Source organism: Triturus cristatus, chromosome 1_1 (genome assembly GCF_964204655.1).
Source record: "Triturus cristatus chromosome 1_1, aTriCri1.1, whole genome shotgun sequence".
NCBI lineage: Eukaryota > Metazoa > Chordata > Amphibia > Caudata > Salamandridae > Triturus > Triturus cristatus.
The window spans coordinates 976,988,696-977,004,960 of NC_140579.1; positions in this window are offsets into that span (position 1 = coordinate 976,988,696).

Genomic DNA, 16,265 nt, shown 5'->3' on the forward strand with positions numbered 1-16,265 from the left:
GTTGCCTCTTCCACCCACCCACCCACCCCTCTTTCTGTGTTGCCTCTTCCACCCACCCACCCACCCCTCTTTCTGTGTTGCCTCTTCCATTCACCCACCCACCCCTCTTTCTGTGTTGCCTCTTCCATTCACCCACCCCTCTTTCTGTTGCCTCTTCCACCCACCCACCCCTCTTACTGTGTTGCCTCACCCACCCACCCCTCCCTCTCTGTGTTGCCTCTTCCACCCACCCCTCTTTCTGTGTTGCCTCTTCCACCCACCCACCCCTCTTTCTGTGTTGCCTCTTCCACCCACCCTTCTTTCTGTATTGCCTCTTCCTCCCACCCACCCCTCTTTCTGTGTTGCCTCTTCAACCCACCCACCCACCCCTCTTTCTGTGTTGCCTCTTTCAACCACCCACCCACCCCTCTGTGTTGCCTCTTCCACCCACCCCTCTTTCTCTGTTGCCTCTTCCACCCACCCACCCACCCTTCTTTCTGTGTTGCCTCTTCCACCCACAAACCCCTCTTTCTGTGTTGCCTCTTCCACCCACCCACCCACCCCTCTCTGTGTTGCCTCTTCCACCCACCCCTCTTTCTGTGTTGCCTCTTCCACCCACCCACCCACCCCTCTGTGTTGCCTCTTCCACCCACCCACCCACCCCTCTCTGTGTTGCCTCTTCCACCCACCCACCCACCCCTCTCTGTGTTGCCTCTTCCACCCACCCACCCACCCCTCTTTCTGTGTTGCCTCTTCCACCCACCCACCCCTCTTTCTGTGTTGCCTCTTCCACCCACCCCTCTTTCTGTGTTGCCTCTTCCACCCACCCCTCTTTCTGTGTTGCCTCTTCCACCCACCCCTCTTTCTGTGTTGCCTCTTCCACCCACCCCTCTTTCTCTGTTGCCTCTTCCACCCACCCCTCTTTCTGTGTTGCCTCTTACACCCACCCACCCCTCTTTCTGTGTTGACTCTTCCACCCACCCACCCCTCTTTCTGTGTTGCCTCTTCCACCCACCCACCCCTCTTTCTGTTGCCTCTTCCACCCACCCACCCCTCTTTCTGTGTTGCCTCCTCCTCCCATCCCTCTTTCTGTTGCCTCTTCTACCCACCCACCCACCCCTCTTTCTGTGTTGCCTCTTCCACCCACCCACCCACCCCTCTTTCTGTGTTGCCTCTTCCACCCACCCACCCCTCTTTCTGTGTTGCCTCTTCCACCCACCCACCCCTCTTTCTGTGTTGCCTCTTCCACCCACCCACCCCTCTTTCTGTGTTGCCTCTTCCGCCCACCCCTCTTTGTGTTGCCTCTTCCACCTACCTGCCCACCCCTCTTTCTGTGTTGCCTCTTCCTCCCACCCACACACCTCTCTTTCTGTGTTGCCTCTTCCTCCCACCCCTCTTTCTGTGTTGCCTCTTCCTCCCACCCCTCTTTCTGTGTTGCCTCTACCTCCCACCCACCCACCCCTCTTTCTGTGTTGCCTCTTCCTCCCACCCCCCCACCCCTCTTTCTGTGTTGCCTCTTCCTCCCACCCACCCACCCCTCTTTCTGTGTTGCCTCTTCCTCCCACCCACCCACCCCTCTTTCTGTGTTGCCGCTTCCTCCCACCCACCCACCCCTCTTTCTGTGTTGCCTCTTCCACCCACCCACCCCTCTTTCTGTGTTGCCTCTTCCACCCACCCACCCCTCTTTCTGTGTTGCCTCTTCCACCCACCCCTCTTTCTGTGTTGATTCTTCCACCCACCCACCCCTCTTTCTGTGTTGCCTCTTCCTCCCACCCACCCCTCTTCCTGTGTTGCCTCTTACACCCACCCACCCACCCCTCTTTCTGTGTTGCCTCTTCCACCCACCCACCCACCCCTCTTTCTGTGTTGCCTCTAACTCCCACCCACCCACCCATCTTTCTGTGTTGCCCCTTCCTCCCACCCACCCACCCACCCCTCTTTCTGTGTTGCCTCTTCCACCCACCCACACCTTTCTGTGTTGCCTCTTCCACCCACCCACCCACCAACCCCTCTTTCTGTGTTGCCTCTTCCTCCCACCCACCCACCCCTCTTTCTGTGTTGCCTCTTCCTCCCACCCACCCACCTCTCTTTCTGTGTTGCCTCTTCCACCCACACACCCCTCTTTCTGTGTTGCCTCTTCCACCCACCCCTCTTTCTCTGTTGCCTCTTCCACCCACCCCTCTTTCTGTGTTGCCTCTTACACCAACCCACCCCTCTTTCTGTGTTGCCTCTTCCACCCACCCACCCCTCTTTCTGTGTTGCCTCTTCCACCCACCCACCCCTCTTTCTGTGTTGCCTCTTCCACCCACCCACCCACCCCTCTTTCTGTGTTGCCTCTTCCACCCACCCACCCACCCCTCTTTCTGTGTTGCCTCTTCCACCCACCCGCCCTGCCCTCTTTGTGTTGCCTCTTCCACCCACCCGCCCACCCCTCTTTCTGTGTTGCCTCTTCCACCCACCCGCCCACCCCTCTTTCTGTGTTGCCTCTTCCACCCACCCGCCCACCCCTCTTTCTGTGTTGCCTCTTCCACCCACCCGCCCACCCCTCTTTCTGTGTTGCCTCTTCCACCCACCCGCCCACCCCTCTTTCTGTGTTGCCTCTTCCACCCACCCGGCCACCCCTCTTTCTGTGTTGCCTCTTCCACCCACCCACCCACCCCTCTTTCTGTGTTGCCTCTTCCACCCACCCACCCTTCTTTCTGTGTTGGCTCTTCCATTCACCCACCCACCCCTCTTTCTGTGTTGCCTCTTCCACCCACCCACCCACCCACCCCTCTTTCTGTGTTGCCTCTTCCACCCACCCACCCACCCCTCTTTCTGTGTTGCCTCTTCCACCCACCCACCCACCCCTCTTTCTGTGTTGCCTCTTCCACCCACCCACCCACCCCTCTTTCTGTGTTGCCTCTTCCACCCACCCACCCACCCCTCTTTCTGTGTTGCCTCTTCCACCCACCCACCCACCCCTCTTTCTGTGATGCCTCTTCCACCCACCCACCCACCCCTCTTTCTGTGTTGCCTCTTCCATTCACCCACCCCTCTTTCTGTTGCCTCTTCCACCCACCCACCCCTCTTACTGTGTTGCCTCACCCACCCACCCCTCCCTCTCTGTGTTGCCTCTTCCACCCACCCCTCTTTCTGTGTTGCCTCTTCCACCCACCCACCCCTCTTTCTGTGTTGCCTCTTCCACCCACCCACCCCTCTTTCTGTGTTGCCTCTTCCTCCCACCCACCCCTCTTTCTGTGTTGCCTCTTCAACCCACCCACCCACCCCTCTTTCTGTGTTGCCTCTTTCAACCACCCACCCACCCCTCTGTGTTGCCTCTTCCACCCACCCCTCTTTCTCTGTTGCCTCTTCCACCCACCCACCCACCCTTCTTTCTGTGTTGCCTCTTCCACCCACAAACCCCTCTTTCTGTGTTGCCTCTTCCACCCACCCACCCACCCCTCTCTGTGTTGCCTCTTCCACCCACCCCTCTTTCTGTGTTGCCTCTTCCACCCACCCACCCACCCCTCTGTGTTGCCTCTTCCACCCACCCACCCACCCACCCACCCCTCTCTGTGTTGCCTCTTCCACCCACCCACCCACCCCTCTCTGTGTTGCCTCTTCCACCCACCCACCCCTCTCTGTGTTGCCTCTTCCACCCACCCACCCACCCCTCTCTGTGTTGCCTCTTCCACCCACCCACCCACCCCTCTCTGTGTTGCCTCTTCCACCCACCCACCCCTCTCTGTGTTGCCTCTTCCACCCACCCCTCTCTGTGTTGCCTCTTCCACCCACCCCTCTTTCTGTGTTGCCTCTTCCACCCACCCCTCTTTCTGTGTTGCCTCTTCCACCCACCCCTCTTTCTGTGTTGCCTCTTCCACCCACCCACACCATTCTGTGTTGCCTCTTCCACCCACCCCTCTTTCTGTGTTGCCTCTTCCACCCACCCCTCTTTCTCTGTTGCCTCTTCCACCCACCCCTCTTTCTGTGTTGCCTCTTACACCCACCCACCCCTCTTTCTGTGTTGCCTCTTACACCCACCCACCCCTCTTTCTGTGTTGCCTCTTCCACCCACCCACCCCTCTTTCTGTTGCCTCTTCCACCCACCCACACCTCTTTCTGTGTTGCCTCCTCCTCCCACCCCTCTTTCTGTTGCCTCTTCCACCCACCGACCCCTCTTTCTGTGTTGCCTCTTCCACCCACCCACCCCTCTTTCTGTGTTGCCTCTTCCACCCACCCACCTTTCTGTGTTGCCTCTTCCACCCACCCACCCCTCTTTCTGTATTGCCTCTTCCATTCACCCACCCACCTCTTTCTGTGTTGCCTCTTCCACCCACCCCTCTTTGTGTTGCCTCTTCCACCCGCCCACCCCTTTCTGTGTTGCCTCTTCCACCCACCCACCCCTCTTTCTGTGTTGCCTCTTCCTCCCACCCACCCACCTCTCTTTCTGTGTTGCCTCTTCCACCCACCCACCCCTTTTTCTGTGTTGCCTCTTCCACCCACCCACCCACCCCTTTTTCTGTGTTGCCTCTTCCACCCACCCACCCACCCCTTTTTCTGTGTTGCCTCTTCCACCCACCCACCCCTCTTTCTGTTTGGCCCCTTCCTCCCTCCCACCCAACCCTCTTTATGTGTGGCCTCTTCCTCCCACCCACCCACCCCTCTTTCCTTGTTGCCTCTTCCACCCACCCACCCACCCCTCTTTCTGTGTTGCCTCTTCCTCCCACACACCCTCCCACCCCTCTTTCTGTGTTGCCTCTTCCTCCCACCCACCCCTCTTTCTGTGTTGCCTCTTCCTCCCACCCCTCTTTCTGTGTTGCCTCTTCCACCCACCCCTCTTTTTCTGTTGCCTCTTCCACCCACTCCTCTTTCTTAGTTGCCTCTTCCACCCACCCACCCCTCTTTCTGTGTTGCCTCTTCCACCCACCCATCCCTCTTTCTGTGTTGCCTCTTCCTCCCACCCACCCACCCCTCTTTCTATGTTGCCTCTTCCTCCCACCCACCCACCCCTCTTTCTGTGTTGCCTCTTCCTCCCACCCACCCACCCCTCTTTCTGTGTTGCCTCTTCCTCCCACCCACCCACCCCTCTTTCTGTGTTGCCTCTTCCTCCCACCCACCCACCCCTCTTTCTGTGTTGCCTCTTCCTCCCACCCACCCACCCCTCTTTCTGTGTTGCCTCTTCCACCCACCCACCCCTCTTTCTGTGTTGCCTCTTCTACCCACCCACCCCTTTTTCTGTGTTGCCTCTTCCACCCACCCACCCACCCCTCTTTCTGTGTTGCCTCTTCCACCCACCCACCCCTCTCTGTGTTGCCTCTTCCACCCACCCACCCACCCCTCTCTGTGTTGCCTCTTCCACCCACCCACCCACCCCTCTCTGTGTTGCCTCTTCCACCCACCCACCCCTCTCTGTGTTGCCTCTTCCACCCACCCCTCTTTCTGTGTTGCTTCTTCCACCCACCCACCCACCCCTCTTTCTGTGTTGCCTCTTCCACCCACCCACCCCTCTTTCTGTGTTGCCTCTTCCACCCACCCACCCACCCCTCTTCCTGTGTTGCCACTTCCACCCACCGACCCACCCCTCTTTCTGTGTTGCCTCTTCCACCCACCCCTCTTTCTGTGTTGCCTCTTCCACCCACCCACTCCTCTTTCTGTGTTGCCTCTTCCACCCACCCACCCACTCCTCTTTCTGTGTTGCCTCTTCCCCCCACCCACCCACCCCTCTTTCTGTGTTGCCTCTTCCCCCCACCAACCCACCCCTCTTTCTGTGTTGCCTCTTCCACCCACCCACCCACCCCTCTTTCTGTGTTGCCTCTTCCACCCACCCACCCCTCTTTCTGTGTTGCCTCTTCCACCCACCCACCCACCCATCTTTCTGTGTTGCCTCTTCCACCCACCCACCCACCCATCTTTCTGTGTTGCCTCTTCCACCCACCCACCCACCCCTCTTTCTGTGTTGCCTCACCCACCCACCCCTCTTTCTGTGTTGCCTCTTCCACCCACCCACCCACCCCTCTTTCTGTGTTGCCTCTTCCACCCACCCACCCACCCCTCTTTCTGTGTTGCCTCTTCCACCCACCCACCCACCCCTCTTTCTGTGTTGCCTCTTCCACCCACCCACCCACCCCTCTTTCTGTGTTGCCTCTTCCACCCACCCACCCACCCCTCTTTCTGTGTTGCCTCTTCCACCCACCCACCCACCCCTCTTTCTGTGTTGCCTCTTCCACCCACCCACCCACCCCTCTTTCTGTGTTGCCTCTTCCACCCACCCACCCACCCACCCCTCTTTCTGTGTTGCCTCTTCCACCCACCCACCCCTCTCTGTGTTGCCTCTTCCACCCACCCCTCTTTCTGTGTTGCCTCTTCCACCCACCCCTCTCTGTGTTGCCTCTTCCACCCACCCCTCTTTCTGTGTTGCCTCTTCCACCCACCCCTCTTTCTGTGTTGCCTCTTCCACCCACCCATCTTTCTGTGTTGCCTCTTCCACCCACCCACCCCTCTTTCTGTGTTGCCTCTTCCACCCACCCCTCTTTCTCTGTTGCCTCTTCCACCCACCCCTCTTTGTGTGTTGCCTCTTACACCCACCCACCCCTCTTTCTGTGTTGTCTCTTCCACCCACCCACCCCTCTTTCTGTGTTGCCTCTTCCACCCACCCACCCCTCTTTCTGTTGCCTCTTCCACCCACCCACCCCTCTTTCTGTGTTGCCTCCTCCTCCCACCCCTCTTTCTGTTGCCTCTTCCACCCACCCACCCCTCTTTCTGTGTTGCCTCTTCTACCCACCCACCCCTCTTTCTGTGTTGCCTCTTCCACCCACCCACCCCTCTTTCTGTGTTGCCTCTTCACCCACCCACCCCTCTTTCTGTGTTGCCTCTTCCACCCACCCACCCCTCTTTCTGTGTTGCCTCTTCCGCCCACCCCTCTTTGTGTTGCTTCTTCCACCTACCCGCCCACCCCTCTTTCTGTGTTGCCTCTTCCTCCCACCCACCCACCCCTCTTTCTGTGTTGCCTCTTCCTCCCACCCACCCACCCCTCTTTCTGTGTTGCCTCTTCCTCCCACCCACCCACCCCTCTTTCTGTGTTGCCTCTTCCTCCCGCCCCTCTTTCTGTGTTTCCTCTTCCTCCCACCCCTCTTTCTGTGTTGCCTCTTCCTCCCACCCACCCACCCCTCTTTCTGTGTTGCCTCTTCCTCCCACCCACCCACCCCTCTTTCTGTGTTGCCTCTTCCTCCCACCCACCCACCCCTCTTTCTGTGTTGCCTCTTCCTCCCACCCACCCACCCCTCTTTCTGTGTTGCCTCTTCCTCCCACCCACCCACCTTTCTGTGTTGCCTCTTCCTCCCACCCACCCACCCCTCTTCCTGTGTTGCCTCTTCCTCCCACCCACCCACCCATCTTTCTGTGTTGCCCCTTCCTCCCACCCACCCACCCACCCCTCTTTCTGTGTGGCCTCTTCCTCCCACCCACCCCTCTTTCTGTGTTGCCTTTTCCACCCACCCACCCCTCTTTCTGTGTTGCCTCTTCCACCCACCCACACCTTTCTGTGTTGCCTCTTCCACCCACCCACCCACCGACCCCTCTTTCTGTGTTGCCTCTTCCACCCACCCACCTCTCTTTCTGTGTTGCCTCTTCCACCCACCCACCCCTCTTCCTGTGTTGCCTCTTCCACCCACCCCTCTTTCTCTGTTGCCTCTTCCACCCACCCCTCTTTCTGTGTTGCCTCTTACACCCACCCACCCACCCACCCACCCCTCTTTCTGTGTTGCCTCTTCCACCCACCCACCCACCCCTCTTTCTGTGTTGCCTCTTCCACCCACCCACCCACCCCTCTTTCTGTGTTGCCTCTTCCACCCACCCACCCACCCCTCTTTCTGTGTTGCCTCTTCCACCCACCCACCCACCCCTCTTTCTGTGTTGCCTCTTACACCCACCCACCCACCCCTCTTTCTGTGTTGCCTCTTCCACCCACCCACCCCTCTTTCTGTGTTGCCTCTTCCTCCCACCCACCCACCTTTCTGTGTTGCCTCTTCCTCCCACCCACCCACCCCTCTTCCTGTGTTGCCTCTTCCTCCCACCCACCCACCCATCTTTCTGTGTTGCCCCTTCCTCCCACCCACCCACCCACCCCTCTTTCTGTGAGGCCTCTTCCTCCCACCCACCCCTCTTTCTGTGTTGCCTTTTCCACCCACCCACCCCTCTTTCTTTGTTGCCTCTTCCACCCACCCACACCTTTCTGTGTTGCCTCTTCCACCCACCCACCCACCGACCCCTCTTTCTGTGTTGCCTCTTCCACCCACCCACCTCTCTTTCTGTGTTGCCTCTTCCACCCACCCACCTCTCTTTCTGTGTTGCCTCTTCCACCCACCCACCCCTCTTTCTGTGTTGCCTCTTCCACCCACCCCTCTTTCTCTGTTGCCTCTTCCACCCACCCCTCTTTCTGTGTTGCCTCTTACACCCACCCCTCTTTCTGTGTTGCCTCTTCCACCCACCCATCTTTCTGTGTTGCCTCTTCCACCCACCCACCCCTCTTTCTGTGTTGCCTCTTCCACCCACCCCTCTTTCTCTGTTGCCTCTTCCACCCACCCCTCTTTGTGTGTTGCCTCTTACACCCACCCACCCCTCTTTCTGTGTTGTCTCTTCCACCCACCCACCCCTCTTTCTGTGTTGCCTCTTCCACCCACCCACCCCTCTTTCTGTTGCCTCTTCCACCCACCCACCCCTCTTTCTGTGTTGCCTCCTCCTCCCACCCCTCTTTCTGTTGCCTCTTCCACCCACCCACCCCTCTTTCTGTGTTGCCTCTTCTACCCACCCACCCCTCTTTCTGTGTTGCCTCTTCCACCCACCCACCCCTCTTTCTGTGTTGCCTCTTCACCCACCCACCCCTCTTTCTGTGTTGCCTCTTCCACCCACCCACCCCTCTTTCTGTGTTGCCTCTTCCGCCCACCCCTCTTTGTGTTGCTTCTTCCACCTACCTGCCCACCCCTCTTTCTGTGTTGCCTCTTCCTCCCACCCACCCACCCCTCTTTCTGTGTTGCCTCTTCCTCCCACCCACCCACCTCTCTTTCTGTGTTGCCTCTTCCACCCACCCACCTCTCTTTCTGTGTTGCCTCTTCCACCCACCCACCCCTCTTTCTGTGTTGCCTCTTCCACCCACCCCTCTTTCTGTGTTGCCTCCTCCTCCCACCCCTCTTTCTGTTGCCTCTTCCACCCACCCACCCCTCTTTCTGTGTTGCCTCTTCTACCCACCCACCCCTCTTTCTGTGTTGCCTCTTCCACCCACCCACCCCTCTTTCTGTGTTGCCTCTTCACCCACCCACCCCTCTTTCTGTGTTGCCTCTTCCACCCACCCACCCCTCTTTCTGTGTTGCCTCTTCCGCCCACCCCTCTTTGTGTTGCTTCTTCCACCTACCCGCCCACCCCTCTTTCTGTGTTGCCTCTTCCTCCCACCCACCCACCCCTCTTTCTGTGTTGCCTCTTCCTCCCACCCACCCACCCCTCTTTCTGTGTTGACTCTTCCTCCCACCCACCCACCCCTCTTTCTGTGTTGCCTCTTCCTCCCGCCCCTCTTTCTGTGTTTCCTCTTCCTCCCACCCCTCTTTCTGTGTTGCCTCTTCCTCCCACCCACCCACCCCTCTTTCTGTGTTGCCTCTTCCTCCCACCCACCCACCCCTCTTTCTGTGTTGCCTCTTCCTCCCACCCACCCACCCCTCTTTCTGTGTTGCCTCTTCCTCCCACCCACCCACCTTTCTGTGTTGCCTCTTCCTCCCACCCACCCACCCCTCTTCCTGTGTTGCCTCTTCCTCCCACCCACCCACCCATCTTTCTGTGTTGCCCCTTCCTCCCACCCACCCACCCACCCCTCTTTCTGTGTGGCCTCTTCCTCCCACCCACCCCTCTTTCTGTGTTGCCTTTTCCACCCACCCACCCCTCTTTCTGTGTTGCCTCTTCCACCCACCCACACCTTTCTGTGTTGCCTCTTCCACCCACCCACCCACCGACCCCTCTTTCTGTGTTGCCTCTTCCACCCACCCACCTCTCTTTCTGTGTTGCCTCTTCCACCCACCCACCTCTCTTTCTGTGTTGCCTCTTCCACCCACCCACCCCTCTTTCTGTGTTGCCTCTTCCACCCACCCCTCTTTCTCTGTTGCCTCTTCCACCCACCCCTCTTTCTGTGTTGCCTCTTACACCCACCCACCCACCCACCCACCCCTCTTTCTGTGTTGCCTCTTCCACCCACCCACCCACCCCTCTTTCTGTGTTGCCTCTTCCACCCACCCACCCACCCCTCTTTCTGTGTTGCCTCTTCCACCCACCCACCCACCCCTCTTTCTGTGTTGCCTCTTACACCCACCCACCCACCCCTCTTTCTGTGTTGCCTCTTCCACCCACCCACCCCTCTTTCTGTGTTGCCTCTTCCTCCCACCCACCCACCTTTCTGTGTTGCCTCTTCCTCCCACCCACCCACCCCTCTTCCTGTGTTGCCTCTTCCTCCCACCCACCCACCCATCTTTCTGTGTTGCCCCTTCCTCCCACCCACCCACCCACCCCTCTTTCTGTGAGGCCTCTTCCTCCCACCCACCCCTCTTTCTGTGTTGCCTTTTCCACCCACCCACCCCTCTTTCTGTGTTGCCTCTTCCACCCACCCACACCTTTCTGTGTTGCCTCTTCCACCCACCCACCCACCGACCCCTCTTTCTGTGTTGCCTCTTCCACCCACCCACCTCTCTTTCTGTGTTGCCTCTTCCACCCACCCACCTCTCTTTCTGTGTTGCCTCTTCCACCCACCCACCCCTCTTTCTGTGTTGCCTCTTCCACCCACCCCTCTTTCTCTGTTGCCTCTTCCACCCACCCCTCTTTCTGTGTTGCCTCTTACACCCACCCCTCTTTCTGTGTGGCCTCTTCCTCCCACCCACCCCTCTTTCTGTGTTGCCTTTTCCACCCACCCACCCCTCTTTCTGTGTTGCCTCTTCCACCCACCCACACCTTTCTGTGTTGCCTCTTCCACCCACCCACCCACCGACCCCTCTTTCTGTGTTGCCTCTTCCACCCACCCACCTCTCTTTCTGTGTTGCCTCTTCCACCCACCCACCTCTCTTTCTGTGTTGCCTCTTCCACCCACCCACCCCTCTTTCTGTGTTGCCTCTTCCACCCACCCCTCTTTCTCTGTTGCCTCTTCCACCCACCCCTCTTTCTGTGTTGCCTCTTACACCCACCCACCCACCCACCCACCCCTCTTTCTGTGTTGCCTCTTACACCCACCCACCCCTCTTTCTGTGTTGCCTCTTCCACCCACCCACCCCTCTTTCTGTGTTGCCTCTTCCACCCACCCCTCTTTCTGTGTTGCCTCTTCCACCCACCCACCCCTCTTTCTGTGTTGCCTCTTCCACCCACCCACCCACCCCTCTTTCTGTGTTGCCTCTTCCACCCACCCACCCACCCCTCTTTCTGTGTTGCCTCTTCCACCCACCCACCCACCCCTCTTTCTGTGTTGCCTCTTCCACCCACCCACCCACCCCTCTTTCTGTGTTGCCTCTTCCACCCACCCACCCACCCCTCTTTCTGTGTTGCCTCTTCCACCCACCCACCCACCCCTCTTTCTGTGTTGCCTCTTCCACCCACCCCTCTTTCTGTGTTGCCTCTTCCATTCACCCACCCCTCTTTCTGTTGCCTCTTCCACCCACCCACCCCTCTTCCTGTGTTGCCTCTTCCACCCACCCCTCCCTCTCTGTGTTGCCTCTTCCACCCACCCCTCTTTCTGTGTTGCCTCTTCCACCCACCCACCCCTCTTTCTGTGTTGCCTCTTCCACCCACCCCTCTTTCTGTATTGCCTCTTCCTCCCACCCACCCCTCTTTCTGTGTTGCCTCTTCCACCCACCCACCCACCCCTCTTTCTGTGTTGCCTCTTCTACTCACTCACCCACCCACCCCTCTCTGTGTTGCCTCTTCCACCCACCCACCCACCCCTCTCTGTATTGCCTCTTCCTCCCACCCACCCCTCTTTCTGTGTTGCCTCTTCCACCCACCCACCCCTCTTTCTGTGTTGCCTCTTCTACTCACTCACCCACCCACCCCTCTTTCTGTGTTGCCTCTTCCTCCTACCCACCCACCCCTCTTTCTGTGTTGCCTCTTCCACCCACCCACCCACCCCTATTTCTGTGTTGCCTCTTCTACTCACTCACCCACCCACCCCTCTTTCTGTGTTGCCTCTTCCTCCTACCCACCCACCCCTCTTTTTGTGTTGCCTCTTCCACCCACCCCTCTTTCTTAGTTGCCTCTTCCTCACACCCACCCATCTTTCTATGTTGCCTCTTCCACCCACTCACCCAGCCCTCTTTCTGTATTGCCTCTTCCAACCACCGACCCCACTTTCTCTGTTGCCTCTTCCACCCACCCACCCCTCTTTCTGTGTTGCCTCTTCCACCCACCCCTCTTTCTGTGTTGCCTCTTCCACCCACCCCTCTTTCTGTGTTGCCTCTTCAACCCACCCACCCCTCTTTCTGTGTTGCCTCTTTCAACCACCCACCCACCCCTCTGTGTTGCCTCTTCCACCCACCCCTCTTTCTCTGTTGCCTCTTCCACCCACCCACCCACCCTTCTTTCTGTGTTGCCTCTTCAACCCACCCACACACCCCTCTTTCTGTGTTGCCTCTTTCAACCACCCACACACCCCTCTCTGTGTTGCCTCTTCCACCCACCCACCCCTCTCTGTGTTGCCTCTTCCACCCACCCACCCTCTGTGTTGCCTCTTCCACCCACCCACCCTCTCTGTGTTTCCTCTTCCACCCACCCACCCACCCCTCTCTGTGTTGCCTCTTCCACCCACCCACCCACCCCTCTCTGTGTTGCCTCTTCCACCCACCCACCCACCCACCCCTCTCTGTGTTGCCTCTTCCACCCACCCACCCACCCCTCTCTGTGTTGCCTCTTCCACCCACCCACCCCTCTCTGTGTTGCCTCTTCCACCCTCCCACCCACCCCTCTCTGTGTTGCCTCTTCCACCCACCCACCCACCCCTCTCTGTGTTGCCTCTTCCACCCACCCACCCACCCCTCTCTGTGTTGCCTCTTCCACCCACCCACTCCTCTCTGTGTTGCCTCTTCCACCCACCCTCCCACCCCTCTCTGTGTTGCCTCTTCCACCCACCCCTCTCTGTGTTGCCTCTTCCACCCACCCCTTTTCTGTCTTGCCTCTTCCACCCACCCACGCCTTTCTGTGTTGCCTCTTCAACCCACCCACCCACCCCTCTTTCTGTGTTGCCTCTTCAACCCACCCACCCACCCCTCTTTCTGTGTTGCCTCTTTCAACCACCCACCCACCCCTCTCTGTGTTGCCTCTTCCTCCCACCCACCCCTTTTTCTGTGTTGCCTCTTCCTCCTACCCACCCACCCCTCTTTTTGTGTTGCCTCTTCCTCCCACCCACCCCTCTTTCTGTGTTGCCTCTTCCTCCCACCCACCCACCCCTCTTTCTGTGTTGCCTCTTCCTCCCACCCACCCACCCCTCTCTGTGTTGCCTCTTCCTCCCACCCACCCAGCCACCCCTCTCTGTGTTGCCTCTTCCTCCCACCCACCCAGCCACCCCTCTCTGTGTTGCCTCTTCCTCCCACCCACCCCTCTTTCTGTGTTGCCTCTTCCTCCCACCCACCCACCCCTCTTTCTGTGTTGCCTCTTCCTCCCACCCACCCATCCCTCTTTCTGTGTTGCCTCTTCCTCCCACCCACCCACCCCTCTTTCTGTGTTGCCTCTTCCTCCCACCCACCCCTCTTCCTGTGTTGCCTCTTCCTCCCACCCACCCATCTTTCTGTGTTGCCCCTTCCTTCCTCCCACCCACCCACCCATCTTTCTGTGTTGCCCCTTCCTCCCACCCACCCACCCATCTTTCTGTGTTGCCCCTTCCTCCCACCCACCCACCCATCTTTCTGTGTTGCCTCTTCCACCCACCCACCCACCCCTCTTTCTGTGTTGCCTCTTCCACCCACCCACCCCTCTTTCTGTGTTGCCTCTTCCACCCACCCACCCACCCCTCTTTCTGTGTTGCCTCTTCCACCCACCCACCCACCCCTCTTTCTGTGTTGCCTCTTCCACCCACCCACCCACCCCTCTTTCTGTGTTGCCTCTTCCACCCACCCACCCACCCCTCTTTCTGTGTTGCCTCTTCCACCCACCCACCCACCCCTCTTTCTGTGTTGCCTCTTCCACCCACCCACCCCTCTTTCTGTGTTGCCTCTTCCACCCACCCACCCCTCTTTCTGTGTTGCCTCTTCCTCCCATCCACCCCTCTTTCTGTGTTGCCTCTTCCATCCCTCTTTCTTTCTGTGTTGCCTCTTCCACCCACCAACCCCTCTTTTCTGTGGTGCCTCTTCCACCCACCCCTCTTTCTGTGTTGCCTCTTCCACCCACCCACCTCTCTTTCTGTGTTGCCTCTTCCACCCACCCACCCCTCTTTCTGTGTTGCCTCTTCCACCCACCCCTCTTTCTCTGTTGCCTCTTCCACCCACCCCTCTTTCTGTGTTGCCTCTTACACCCACCCACCCACCCACCCCTCTTTCTGTGTTGCCTCTTACACCCACCCACCCCTCTTTCTGTGTTGCCTCTTCCACCCACCCACCCCTCTTTCTGTGTTGCCTCTTCCACCCACCCACCCCTCTTTCTGTGTTGCCTCTTCCACCCACCCACCCACCCCTCTTTCTGTGTTGCCTCTTCCACCCACCCACCCACCCCTCTTTCTGTGTTGCCTCTTCCACCCACCCACCCACCCCTCTTTCTGTGTTGCCTCTTCCACCCACCCACCCACCCCTCTTTCTGTGTTGCCTCTTCCACCCACCCACCCACCCCTCTTTCTGTGTTGCCTCTTCCACCCACCCCTCTTTCTGTGTTGCCTCTTCCATTCACCCACCCACCCCTCTTTCTGTGTTGCCTCTTCCATTCACCCACCCACCCCTCTTTCTGTGTTGCCTCTTCCATTCACCCACCCCTCTTTCTGTTGCCTCTTCCACCCACCCACCCCTCTTCCTGTGTTGCCTCTTCCACCCACCCCTCCCTCTCTGTGTTGCCTCTTCCACCCACCCCTCTTTCTGTGTTGCCTCTTCCACCCACCCACCCCTCTTTCTGTGTTGCCTCTTCCACCCACCCCTCTTTCTGTATTGCCTCTTCCTCCCACCCACCCCTCTTTCTGTGTTGCCTCTTCCACCCACCCACCCACCCCTCTTTCTGTGTTGCCTCTTCTACTCACTCACCCACCCACCCCTCTTTCTGTGTTGCCTCTTCCTCCTACCCACCCACCCCTCTTTCTGTGTTGCCTCTTCCACCCACCCACCCACCCCTCTTTCTGTGTTGCCTCTTCTACTCACTCACCCACCCACCCCTCTTTCTGTGTTGCCTCTTCCTCCTACCCACCCACCCCTCTTTTTGTGTTGCCTCTTCCACCCACCCCTCTTTCTTAGTTGCCTCTTCCTCCCACCCACCCATCTTTCTATGTTGCCTCTTCCACCCACTCACCCAGCCCTCTTTCTGTGTTGCCTCTTCCAACCACCGACCCCACTTTCTCTGTTGCCTCTTCCACCCACCCACCCCTCTTTCTGTGTTGCCTCTTCCACCCACCCCTCTTTCTGTGTTGCCTCTTCCACCCACCCCTCTTTCTGTGTTGCCTCTTCAACCCACCCACCCCTCTTTCTGTGTTGCCTCTTTCAACCACCCACACACCCCTCTGTGTTGCCTCTTCCACCCACCCCTCTTTCTCTGTTGCCTCTTCCACCCACCCACCCACCCTTCTTTCTGTGTTGCCTCTTCAACCCACCCACACACCCCTCTTTCTGTGTTGCCTCTTTCAACCACCCACACACCCCTCTCTGTGTTGCCTCTTCCACCCACCCACCCCTCTCTGTGTTGCCTCTTCCACCCACCCACCCTCTGTGTTGCCTCTTCCACCCACCCACCCTCTCTGTGTTTCCTCTTCCACCCACCCACCCACCCCTCTCTGTGTTGCCTCTTCCACCCACCCACCCACCCCTCTCTGTGTTGCCTCTTCCACCCACCCACCCACCCCTCTCTGTGTTGCCTCTTCCACCCACCCACCCACCCCTCTCTGTGTTGCCTCTTCCACCCACCCACCCACCCCTCTCTGTGTTGCCTCTTCCACCCACCCACTCCTCTCTGTGTTGCCTCTTCCACCCACCCTCCCACCCCTCTCTGTGTTGCCTCTTCCACCCACCCCTCTCTGTGTTGCCTCTTCCACCCACCCCTTTTCTGTCTTGCCTCTTCCACCCACCCACGCCTTTCTGTGTTGCCTCTTCAACCCACCCACCCACCCC